Raw genomic sequence first — 13,956 nt, 5'->3', positions numbered from 1 at the left:
ACCTCCAAGGAGAAAGACAGGATTTCCCAGAATCCTCAGGAGAAGGCCATGCCCACACAGAAACCTCATTGGCTATGATTTGATTGACAGGTTAGACTCCACCCCTTCTCTCTGAATCCTCAAATTGACACCAGATTATGTAACTACCACACAATAAGTACAAGGAAACAGTAAATGTTCTAGAATTGATTGTTCTAGAATGATTACTCAACTCTTCTTGATATGATCGAATTATTGAATTATAGGACATGGACAATGTGCCCAAAAAAACCCTGTTAAATAATAAATAAATAATAAAAGCAAGTTGTAGCCAATTTCAATATAGGAATGAATGACAATTTCTCTTATTTTTTGTTTAGCCAGATCACTGGAATTTTGAAGAAGTATTAGTTCCAAGGAAAGCAACTTGAAGAATTGCTCCTATTTAATGACATTTTAAATACCAAATTAATATTAACGGCTATCAAGATTTTCTCATAAAAGTTCTAAAGAATTCCCAGAATAATGTAATTTTTTAAATGTTCAAAGAATTTAAAATATTGCCAGTACAATTGCTATAAGTTCAGCAGAAGCAGAAAGGGGTTTTACAAAGATAAACAAAGTATGTTCAGAGAAGAGAAGTCTCCTACTTCTAATATATCCCAAATAATGACTATTGTCTAATTGACCTACCTGTAAAGGAATAAGATCCTACTCCTATGGTGAAAAGATGGTTAAGGATAAATCACACAGTTGATTATGCTTGGCTAAAACTGAAGAATATTGCAAATGAGAATTCCAATCAAATAGCAATATGGAAATAACTCAAACAATGCTATTTTTGTCAGGTATTATTTAATATTTTTATTAATAGTTTAAAACTTTCTTATAACAATCTAGTCAGGTGTGCCTATTTTTATCTTTCTTATTTAAGTTTTAATTGTATAAAATAAAAATTCCATTTCATGATATATCTGTTTCTAATACTTTATCTACATACAAAAATATATCTAGAAATTATTAGATGTATGTTGTGAGGATTATATATATAGTATATAAACTTATTGGTATATCTACACATATACTGACTTGCTCTCCACCAATTGCTTAGCATCTAGATCCTGACTTCTAAATACCATTTCCACTCAAAATAACCAAGTTTCCTTTGAGGAAATGCAATGTTCATGACTGGGACAGGAAAAAATTCCAAGATGAATCTGGAACATCTTGTAACAGAAAAGAAGGAAATGCTCAGAGAATGGCAGATGCGTATCCAGAGAACATAGAAAGCAGAGGGAAGAAGCTTAACCCAAGAAGAATTTGAGAATCAAAATAAATGATGATGTTAATAGGTAGGGATATACAGATATAAATACATGACTAAATACACTGGTGGGGAGGCAGAGAGAGTTCTTCCACGGAGTACAAAGGCAATTAACAAACTAGAAAGAATGATGGAGAAAGAGAATCACCATTTGGGAAACATCTCAGAGATAGTTGATTTACCTATAGGCTAAACCTGGAGTTGAAAGCAGAAGATTAGTGAAATCTCATATATATATATATATATATATCCACAATATATTCATAATCAATTATGGAGGGAAAATTAATGAATTTGAGGTGACAAGACTTGGCAAGGTTAACAATATCATGAGTGATGGGATGGGTTGAAATTGTTTGCTTCCTATGATATTGTAATAAACAGAGCAAATCTTTCTGTGCCTTTGTGATGAAAATGTATGATCTATGTCTGATCATGAGGAAATATCACGTGGATCCAGGTAGAGGGTCGAGATAGTCACATATCAAATGAAAGGTCTGTATTCTTTAAAAGTGTTCAGACTTTTAAATGAAAACCTAAAAGGGCTAAATAACTGTTCCAGAATGAAGTAGCCTAACCAGAATGATAATTAAATGCAAAACCCATTTCTGGATAGAATCCTGAATCCGAAAAAAAAAAAGACGGTGGCTTGGATGGTTGCTGAAATTTAAAAGGGCTCTTAGCTAGACAACCATGTAGTGTCAATATGAATTCCCTGACTTGGAGCACGTATGCTGGTTAGGTAGAAGAATGTTCTTCAGAAATACACACTGGAGTGTATCCGGATTGAAGGAAATCGTTTTTGTAGTTTGCATTCAGAAGGTTCAAGAAAAAACTAATGGCAATATGTAAATATATGAGTGGTGAAGCAGATGAGATGAAGAAGATATGAACGTTCCCTGTACTAATCTAAAGCATAATAGGTTTAAAATGATTTAAAAAGAACCTTTTCCATTTAAAATGAAGTGTCCTGGGTTTCTAATTAAATCTGCTTTAATGTGCCTGAGAAGCTCCAGTAGGATTTTTAATTGCTCTTAACTATTTTTTCTGGTTGTACTGTTTTATTTATATGCAATTACATTTCAAGACAGCACTCACAGAATCCAAGCTTTTATACTTAACTTTTATTAAATGCACACCAAGCTTTATTTAGTGATAATATGTAACATTATTTTTTAATAACAACAACAACTGTCAAGGGAGCCAGCCCCTTACAAATCATCACAGGCCTGGTAGGCACAATTGTACAGTGATAAGTAAAGATTATAGTAAAGTCATAGAGAATAAGAGAGATAGGAGAGAGAGTAAAATGAAGGAGTCAGACATATTTCATGGTAGCATGCTCACCTCAGCTCCTTTTGATGGTACAGGGCAGGAGAGAGAAGAGGAGTGGGTGAGTTATTGCTAACCAAGGCTTATGTATCTTTGGGGGCATACATGCGCCCTAATTACAGGTAAAGACATACGTCACAGGAAGGGGTTGTACTATAGGTAATACAGTAATGAGAGGAGGATGATCTAGGGATATTCATGCAATAGGAAGGGGATGGATTGGGGTACACATGTGACAAGGTGGGCGGATCCTAGGTTCAGGATGGCAGCCTGACTTTGGATGTCACTGAGCAGGTTTGACCTGTTCTCTGGCTCTCCATGGAAACAATTACTATCCTTATCAGTAGGATGTGAGCTCCAACTATAGTGGACCAGACCATAGTCTGATGGCTGAATGCCTTCAGGGAGAATATCTCTAAGCATCTGACTGCCCCACCACCATGCTGGCAAACAGCCTCTAAAGTTGGGGGAGACAAAGCTGGGGAAAAGTCTTTTTACATCCCACAAACAACTTTATATTGAGATGGTTTTTATCAAATGGCTGATTACTCTATGGTGAGCATATCTCCCTAGTGTTATACTTCTCTTTATAGGCCTGTCTATGTTTGGCTGAAAATTGTACCATGGAGATCCGTTTAATTCCAACCTAAAGGGGGACTAAGGACCATACTTTTCAGGTTCCAACAGTCTCGATTTGAAGTGATCCTGCTCCTTTGCATGATTTTGAGGTTGTTCCACATTTCTCTCCCCATCTATCCAGGAGCTAATATGATTCTTTTCAGAAAACGTGGTTGGGGTAGCTGGGCGCCATCTAGGTCTTTTGGTCTCCGGGTGTAGGAGACTGATGGTTGCGTGGTCCATGCACGCGTTAGACTAATTGCTTCCATGTGTCTTCACCTTCCTTCGGTTTCCTTTCCTCTTGGATGGTGGCCCATAAGTTTTTAAGACCCCAGTTGCTACACACCAGAATAGAATGTAGAACCTTCTCTTTGTGGACTACATAACAATCTAGTATATCAAGGTCAGCAGTTTAAGCCCTTTCCATGAGAGAGAGGTGAGACTGTCTGCTCCCATGAAGACTTACAACTTTGGGACGGCCTACATAGGCTTCCTGTGAGTCTGAATCACCTGATGGTAGTTAGTTTCTTATCTGGGGTTTTATTCTCACAACATTTTCACATTCCAAGAAATAAGTAAACAAACATGTGTACCGACTCATGCCATTCTTTGGAAATGAATAAAGGTTCTTGCATCTTCTTTAAGGTCTTCTAGAAATATTTACGGGTAGTTCTGTGGGAGTCTACCAGATGCAAATTGCCTAAAACTAGACAATGTGCCTTATCCTATCAAGGCATCTGGAAGACAGTGAAGTCCCTGTTTGAAGCGCTGCTTCACCAGCCATTATGCCCCAAGGAAATGGGCAAGAACTGAGGACCTGCAAGCAGTGGCCGTCTAGAATTGTGCCACTCAAGCCTGGGAGCTGAGACAAGGGTGTAAAGTTTTGACACACTCTTTGTTCACTGCCTGGATAATTTTACTTTTATAATGAAATCTTTCTATGTTAGAAGAGGAGGTGTCTGTTGGGGGGGGGGGCGGTAAGTGGGGGGGGGGCGAGTTTCCCCAAATTGTCCAAAGAAGAATTGCTTTTGGCTATTTCGAAACCTAAATGAATCAGCCAAGTCCATTTCAGTCCAGTCTTATTCAAAAGAACAACAACAACAACTACAGCAATGAATTTCCGGAGTGTGAGATTGTGAAGGTCAAGGTCAACTTGTTGTAAACAAAACATCTCAGTAGAGAGGAGTTAGAGGTTAAATAAATATTTCTAACAACTAGGACTTAATAGCAGACCATTAAAAACATATTTCGCTGCATGTAAAAAGAGAAACAGGCAATCACTGCGTGGAAGCTTTACTCTGAGTTCTGAGTGGAAAATAGAATTTCATGAAAATACTCTGGGACCAAGTAGAGGCATGGCTAAAAATGCCACTGAAAATATCTATATATAAGTAACACCTAAGGAAATTATTGTTCTAAAGTTAATTACATCCGAAGTATTTTGGTAGCGTATGGACTTTACATTTTTAGTTTTAATATGCAGTGATCTTTCCCCCCAAAATATCCATAGTCACTGATCGAAATGAAAAGCTTATAAATGAGTAAGCAAAAACTAAACATCTTTGCTAATCCCAGACAGTCTCATCTCTGACTCATGGAAAGGGCTAGAACTGCTAACCTTGATATACTGTACTGTTATACAATCCACAAAGAGAATACTACACATTAGTCATAGTTTGGAGAATCCCCCCGTTTCTGTTCTGTACATATTCAACCATACGTTATAATTGCCCCTCAATTAGTTTTATATTGCACATACTACCCTGTAATGTCTTTTCTCACTTGCAAGGAAAAGAATTATCCTATATCATTAAATATTATTCTCAAACATGGTCTTGAAATTGCTGCAGATTACTCTTTCTTATGTTCCCACATCATTTCCTTGACAATCATTTTATTGTCATCTGAACACTAAAATTATTTTTAAGTGTTTGTTATGACAAGCTGACTTGCAATTTATAAAATTACTATATGAAGTGGCAAGATCACAGGTAGTCATTTGGAACTCTTGGCAGAATGATGCTTTAACAAGTGGTACCGATTCATTGCTGACAGCTGGTAAGTTTCCATATATCTCTGTCTTCATTGGTATAAATTCAGATATGTAACTTTATCCATCAGGCTATTTTAATAATAAGTTTTGTTTCTTTAACTTTTCTTAAAGTTAAATGTTTTTCATATTTTGAGTATCTAGTGATATTGTTTTTGTGTGTGTTGTTTTAGTTTATTCCTTCCTCAGATTCTTTGAATATTTTCTCAAAGAACACGTGATTTTTTTTCTAATGAACTTGCTAGGATTCATATTCAAGGTGATAACTGTTTTTCCAAGGTTTGCATGTACCTGAAAATGTTGCTTATGGTTCATTTGTTGTTGGTTTTGTTAGACGAAAATATTTTTATGTAGTCATACCTATTAAGGAGTGTTTTTTTAAATATATAAATCCTCTTGCAAGTTTATAAAAGACCTATCCTATTATGCTCTAACCTATAAGGATGGAATAGAACTGCCTTACAGGGTATCCTAGACAGCCAATCTTTTCAGGAGGAGAAAGCCTCTTCTTTCTCCTGGAGAGTAGCTAGTGGGTTTGAATCACTGACCTTGAAGCTAACGGTCCAATGTTTAACCTACAGCACCACCAGAGTTGTTTTAGGGTCATGGGGTGACAGAATCAACTCGATGGCCATGGGATTTTTTTATCTTATTCCCAGCAGGATAAATGTACAGATACGTTTGTAGTTGTGAACATTTCCATTTAAATTGCAGTGGTCCATCCAAAGGAATGATAGCACACACCGATTTTGGAATCCCAATGTAATGTTACAATCCACTCACGGAGTACATGGTCAACTGAAATCACTGGAAAGTCATCCTAGGCTGCTGCAAATAAAGGAGATTTCTGGTCTTGTCCTATAGGGAATAGAATTAACTAAAAGACTAGGGACAATTGGAGACATTGCCCCTTCCAGGTAAAAGTCAGAATGGTTTTTATCACTGTAACCATAGCCAGTCCCTAAGACCTATCTGAGCAATAGCAAGCAATTCAGGCAGCAGGAAACTGCAGTAGGCATTTTGGATAACAGGCATAGGAAGAACTTACCCAGGCAAATAGAAACATTAAGAGTAATGTAAAAAGTAATGAGATGACTTGTTATCAATTGAATTGCATCTATCAAAAAAAAAAAACACGTTTAAGTCCTCACGCTCCTACCTGTGAATGTGACTGTGCTAAAGTGAAATTCATCACTTATGCCTCTTCTGTGGAATAGATACAAATATGGATCTCTTCCAGTTGGGAGGCCAAGTAGCTGTCTTCCAATTTCCCTGGCACCAATGAGTGGGTACATCCAGTACTTCATCAGCTTGAAACATTTCCATCGTCCCATCCATTCCTGTAGCCTTGTTTGGGGCTAACGCCTACAGGAGAGCTTGGACTTTTTCCTTCGATATGCATTCAAAAGGAAGGTGACCCAAGAGAATGTGCAAATTATACAACAATGTCATTGACGTCACGTGCAAGAGGAATTTTGCTGAAGATGATCTGAGCAATCTCCGTAATGGATTGAGCAGTCATTGACAGAAATTCAGGCCAAATTCAGAAGAGGATGGAGAACAACAGATACCATTGCTGATATCAGGTGGATCTTGGTTCAAGAGCAGAGAATATCAGAACAATGTTCAAGGGTGCCTCACTGACTATGAAAAGGTATTCAATTGTGTGGATCCTAACAAACAGTGCACGTGTGGAAACTGTACCTGATTCAAGGGGCAGTTGTGAGAACAGAACAAGGGACTACTGCCTGGGTTAAAGTCAGGAAAGGTGTGCATCAAGGTGGTAGTCTTTCACCATACTTAACTGATATACTGGGCAAAAAAATACCAGAGAATCTGGATTATATGAAGAAGAATGAGATATCAGGATTGGAGAAAGGTTTACTAACAACCTGTGATATGCAGATGACACCACCACGATTGGTGAAAGTGAGGAGGACTTGAAGCACTTGCTGATGTATCAAGGACTACAGTCTTCATTATAGATTACAATTCAGTGCAAAGACGGCCAAAACCATCACAGCTGGGCCAATAGGTAGCATCATGATAAATTGAGGAAACATTGAAGTTGTCAAGGATTTTGTCTTGCTTGGATCCATGACCAATACTCACAGAAGCAGCAGTCAAGAAATCAAAAGATGAGTTGCCTTGATCACTCTGCTGCACAAGACCTCTTTAAAATACTGAAAAGCAAACATGTTACTGTGAGGGCTGGGACTACCCCACGCCATGGGCTTTTCAGTTGCCTCAAATGCATGTGGAAGCTGGACATTGGATCAGGCATGCTGAAGAAGAATCGACACGTTTGAATTATGATGAAGAAAAGTGTCGAAAATACCATATGCTGCCAAAAGAACAGACAGATAGGTCTTAAAAGAGTAACAGCTAGATGCTCCTTGGAGGCAGGGATGGTGACACTGGGCCTCGGCTACTTTGGACACATTATCAGGAGAGACAAAGCCCTGGAGAAGAACTTCCTGCTTGGGGAAGTGGAAGGCAGTGAAAAAGAGGAAGGGCCTCAATGAGATGGATCGACACAGTGGCTGCAACAATGATCTCAAACATAAGAAGGTGGAGATACTTGTGAGGACGGCACAGGACCAGGCAGCATTTTGTTCTGTTGTCCACTGAGTCAGGATGAGTCAGAATGGACTTGATGCCACCAAACAACAAATACATGCCTCCTCCATCCATGTCTCTGCAAGTCCCACAAAATGATGGGTGGTCCCATGCAAATAAGGTGCACTGAACGCTGACTAGGGGATGGGTCAGTGTTGCCATTCTCCTGTACGTGAGGGAGCCTTCTTAGTCACAGGAAGAGAAAGTATTCCAAGACTCTCAAGAAGCAGCAGCCTCCAGTGAAGGATGTGTTAGATCCCTGTCTAACCAGGTAGCAATACCACGAAACAGTGAGGTAGAGAGGCAGGCAGGTTCCTGCCTCCAGGAGACAGAAGCTGAGGAACCGCATGACTGAGAGGCTGAGGATCAGGGAGAAACTTGGCTGGTCGTTGAGAAGAGGTGATGCTGTGAACTAAAGACTACCCCCTGATTGTTTTCAGATCTTGGCTTGTGTACCCTGTTAACTTCCCCCAAAATAAGCCTCGTAATTGTCAGTGTTGTCTGAGTTTTGCGTGGCCATTGCAATAAAAGATGATTGAACCCAGCTGAGCAGTACAGCATCTTGGGAGGGACGGTTAATGTCAGAACAGAGCGCAAGAAGGGTGGAGGGTAGAGGCATGTCTGACCTCTGCCTTGTGGCACTGGGCCCTCAGCTGGTGACGAGCAAGAATCTTCTTCTCATTGGTATAGTCAGAGGAAGCCAGATGTGGACTCCACACCAGGTCCTCAGTGACCTTGTTTGGAAATCAGATCTTTGAAAATGTTAATCAGTTAAATTAACATGAGGCCACACATTAATAGAGTGGGTCCTAATCCCACTCTTTTTACAAATGAAGAGATGGGAAAGAGAGTCAGTTAGAGGGAAGATGGCCATGTGAAGATGCTTCTACAGTCAATGAACCCCAAGCACTGCCAAGAAATGCTTGGGGCCACTGGAAACCAAGAGAGACAAAAGAGGGTCTTCCTATAGTGCCTTGGAACTTCTGGCCTCTAGAGCTGTGAGAAGTGAATTCATGTGTTTATAACACCCCACCCCACCCCCGGGTATGATATTTTGTTACATCAACCTTTGAAAAAGTCACACACAACTCTATTCCAAGGCTGTGCTTTGCATAATTGCATTAAGAAAAAAGGGGTGTCCATCTCTCTTTCAATAGAAACTCGTGGGAGAACATGGCATGTGGATCAGCATGGATTCACTGCGCAGGGTCCGTAGACAACTGTAAAGCTTTCAGACGCCAGAGTAATATTTGCTTTTGTTAATGAGACTGTGGAAGACAATTTTACCAACTCATGTGAGTGGCAATTGTCCTATTAACACTGTTTATGGATTAGAAAAAAATTCATGTAAAAATAATTTTACCAAACTGGGAGAAAATGTATAATATGTACAGTTAATTATAAGTCATTAGCCTTTATCATTTCTTGAACCTTTGTCATGTCCTGGGCATTATGCTAACTAACTTCACCTAAAATGATCTCATTTAACCTTTCGAGGCCCCTGGGATAAGGGATTTCAGCACATTTTATATCAAAGGGAGTTGAAGTACCACAGATCAAAGAAATGGGCATCAAACAGGAAGTGCATAATGGAGCTAGACATTTTTTTTCACTTAGAGATTTTCACTCCAAACTTGATAGTCCATCCGCCACAGGGAAGTGAGCAGATATCATCCATAAGCATCACTAGCAGCCTTCTTGCAAAGAGAGTGTTGGGGAAAGGAAAGCAGAAGACTCTACCGGCAGGTCAGAATCAAGGGAAGGTACAGCAAAGCTTTAGCTGGGTCTTTGTCCACAGGGTAAAACCAAAGGGAAACAAAAGAGCCAGCCAGGAAGAAATGTTCGCAATTTTTAGTTTCTGTACTTTGATTTCCCGGAAGAATTGAAGAGTTGGGAGTAATGAAAGGACAGTTTTCTGGACATATGGGAGCTTGCAGACTGTGGGGAAGATTCTTTTAATTCTCTTGCTTGTAATAATTTAGATGGCAAAATCTAAAATGTAATGCTGGTTTGGGGGAACATATGTGAATTTGACCCCCGCGTACTTGTTGGACATTTACATGAAGAAAGAGCATCTCTAAAACTTTATTGGTGGAGAAATATTCAAGGGTCCCAATCTTGGCTGGGTCAGTAACACCTTTGGTCTATTCTGTGAGACCTTGGAGAATGAAAGTCAGCCAATTATTTAATTTGTTAATTGTCCTCAACTCAGTTCCGACCCATAGGACCTCTATGGAGAACACAATAAAAGACAACCCGGTCCTGCACCATCCTCACAATTGTTCCCATGGTTGAGCCTCTCGTTGCCGTCCATGTGCCAATCCATCTTGTCAGAGACCTTCTTCTCTTGCGCCGCCCCTCTGCTTTATCAAGCATGATGTGCTTCTCCAGGAATGAGATGTAGGGAAATGTGCTAAGGAAGCAGCAAGTCAGATGGAGATGGGGTGCGTAGACTCAATTTGTGTGTTGAGATGGGTGTAGCCCAGCAGAGGCAGACACCAGGAGACCTGAAGACAGCCCCACAAGATTTAGATGCAGCCTGGAGAGAAGCCAACAGAATGGGAACGTTTTAATGATGTGGCTCTTTGTCATGAACTATGAGAAGAATCATATGCCGTGCTCGGTTTTAAGCACCATCATTTATAGTATAATGAATAAGGTGATTTTTTTGAAAAGCATAATGTGATTTTATGGAGAACTACTTTGGAGAGAAGAGAGGGATCAAGCTGTCAGAGTGAAAAGACCCACACCATGCTCAGCTAGTTGTTCTGAGGTCGCTCTATAAACCGAAACACAAAGAAGCAGAATCAAAAAACACAAATCAAAAGCCCACAGTCATCCGGTGCATTCCAACACATCGTGACTCTGTGCAGGGGTTCCAAGACTTTGTCTTCATGGAAGCTCACTGAAAACTTGCCATCCAAGAGTCTATTCTAACTCACCGCAAGCCTATGGGACAGGGTTGAACGGGCTAGCCTGGCCCTCTGTTGGTTTCCAGGCTCTAACTCGGTGAGCGTAGAAAGCCTCGTTTCTTTCCTGTGGAATCGTTGGTAGGTTTGAACCGCCTTATAGTAAATGGTCCAGCACCTTATCGGAAAGCACCAGCAAGCCTTCTTAGATCTTCTAGCAACTCTGGGTGGCTGTACTAGAACCCTGCAGCTAAGACAGAAGCCATAAAGGGGGAAGAATAACTCTCCAGCAAGAATGAGCCAACTGCCCTTTCCCCCAAATATTCTAGACAGGAGACCAGTAAGGAGAAGGGGAGCAGGAGAATTAATTTATACTTAAAAGAAAATTGGCTAGAACTGACCATGAAGAGGTCGGCCTCCTCCAGATGTTGAGGAAGGCGATCTACCAGAAAATAATCCTGTGCCCACTAGCGTTGCCTCGGCAGTCACTGTGAGTGAGAAGTAACGTTCATTTTGAAAATTGCCACCTAAAAGCAGCCCTTTAAACCTGGATCCTGCTTTTCCTCAACTACATGGTGTTTTTCTCCTTTATAAAAGACAACAAAATTGACCCTTTGGTCACTCCCACAGAACCTGAAAGACCATCGAAGGGAAAACAGGACATGGTTAAGGACAATGATGTGTTTGCAAGCCACAAACAGAGCCAACTGATGAATAAGCCCCGGTGCTTTTTCACCTGGTGGAAGCAAAGCAGGCATTCAAGAGGAGAACAATGGCGTGAAAATAGCAGGTTAATTGTGCCCAAACCGGATAGTTCTACCTTTCCACTGTGACAGTTCATGGTCACGTGAGAATAATGCCTGGAAATGAACTTTGGTACATCGAACGCCCTCTTGCCTGGGTTCTGAAGCCCGCTCTGTGGTTTTCAGTGTTTATCATTATTATTGCGATCTTGGAAATGACCAGAGACTATGCCCGACAGGGAATCCCTAATCCTTCTAACCACAGATTATATATTTATATAGAGAGATGCACCCTCACACATTGCCTAAATTACATCTGTATCCATACCAAACCCACTGCCATGAACCCAGTTCTGGAACAAAAAGATCATTAAAAATTACTAAGAACTTTTTTTGCCTGTGAAGCCCTTGCTTTATAATATGTCTTCCATAAGCATTTACTTTTAATCAGTCAGTCAGGAAAAACATGGGTGAAGCAAAGAGCCTGTAACCAGCTCTTCAAAACAATCATATTTGCTCTAAAGCACTGGAAGATTAGAGATTGATGCCACAGGGATAGAGAATGGATACAGAAGACTCTACGTAGGCATTTTGCAGTTTCCACAATCACTGTCACAACATAGCACCTGTGAGCCAGCGAAGAATGAACAAGGGCAAAGGTCGACTGCAATCAATAAAGCAATAGCAATGCATTAAGATATTGCTCTCCCTAGCACTCAGCTTTTTCCTCCTGCTGCATTACCTTTAAATGTCCTTAATCTAGGGATGAGGATTTTTAGAATTTGAGGCAGATTGTAAAGGAAGACATAATCATTTAAACTTAACTAATTTAGAAGAACATTAGCCCAAGAGCAAAATATTAAGCACAATCTATTAAATTTACTATTTCTGCTATTCATCAATTTAACTGATCGTTACAAATAAGTACAATATGAAGGCTATAGCCAAGGCACTTAAACTAAATGAAAGAGAAAAGCTAAACTATGCAGTTTTTAAGGAGTTTATTTTGAAAGTTCTTTTACTTTCTCCCTCGACCCACATCTTTTGTATCACTTGTAAAAAATAATTAGAAATGGTAAAAGTCAGAAGAAAGGTCCAGGAAGCAACCTATGAATAGGCTATTCATGAAAAATTGGCTTGCTCATTTAAAGAGCCACAAAGTGCTTAACAGACACGCCTGTAAAATTTGTGAGGAAAATGGTGGCGAGGACAGTCCTGCTTAGATCCTGGAGATGGTTGGGTTGGTGGCTCATGGCACATCATCCTATAGGTTTATAATGTCTCATCCAAATCGTCATATTCCTATAGGTTCCCAGTACATCATCCACAGCTTCATTTCAAGGGGCACTTTCAAAGGTGCTTTCACTGCTCCTAACCACAGGACTACCACATAATTATCAGCTCCCTGAGGGCAGAAACTAAGTCTCATTCACCGTGTCTTTATTCCTAGTGACTCACAAAGTCTTTGGAGCACAGAACTGTAACTGCTTAATAACTGAATGCTGAAAGACAGCCTCAACAGCGTGCTTCAAAATAATTTTGGACCTGACACTTAATTTATGCTTCCAACTTAACTTGTCTTCACTTTAACGTGTAATACCTAGATCACTAACCTGAAATGGCATTGGTCAAGTGGTTATCCAAGAGTGCCCCTATTTCCAAATCAGTTCTGCTTCTTACCTGATTTTATTCTGCTGTATATCTTGGCACTTGAATATCCTGGCTGAATTTTGTTATGACGATATTGCTGACACAGGTAGAAAACACTTGAAATTTATGGGTTCTGTCTTTTTTTTTTTTACAGGTTGAGTGATGGATCACTTTGAAATCCTCTGATTTTATACAAAAGCCATCAACATACAGGACGGAGCAGTGATTTATAGATAAACATATGGGTCTACATTTCCAGGTGGCCAAGCCGGCTGCTCCTTCACAAACACAGTGAATTTCAGTGAAAGTCTATGGGCCCAAAGAGAATGCTTCCTTTCAGTTCTCAAAGCGTGGGTGATAAGCAATGTTCCTTGGTAATGAAAGCCCCTTGTTAACTCATTGATCACTTGCACTGGGGTGGAAAATGTCTCATCCAAATCCCAAGTCATGTCTTCCTCCTTGTAACCTACCCAAAGCAAGTGAGAACCAGTCTCCCCCTTCTCCCTTCTAAGAAGAATCCTGGCTGTACTTTCCTTGAGACCAATTTGTTTGTTCATCTGGCAATCCATACTTAATTTTCTTCGCCGATACTGCAATTCAAAGGCAAACATTTGTCTCTTCTCTTCCTTATTTACTGTCCAGCTATATTCCCTCAAAAACGTCACAGTATCTACCAGCAATTTTCTACTCCCTCAACTCAAAGCTTCTTGGTAACTGTGGACCACCATGTCT

The sequence above is a fragment of the Tenrec ecaudatus genome, chromosome 10 (assembly GCF_050624435.1).
Source record: "Tenrec ecaudatus isolate mTenEca1 chromosome 10, mTenEca1.hap1, whole genome shotgun sequence".
NCBI classification, from domain to species: Eukaryota; Metazoa; Chordata; class Mammalia; order Afrosoricida; family Tenrecidae; genus Tenrec; species Tenrec ecaudatus.
This window is presented reverse-complemented; position numbering follows the sequence as displayed.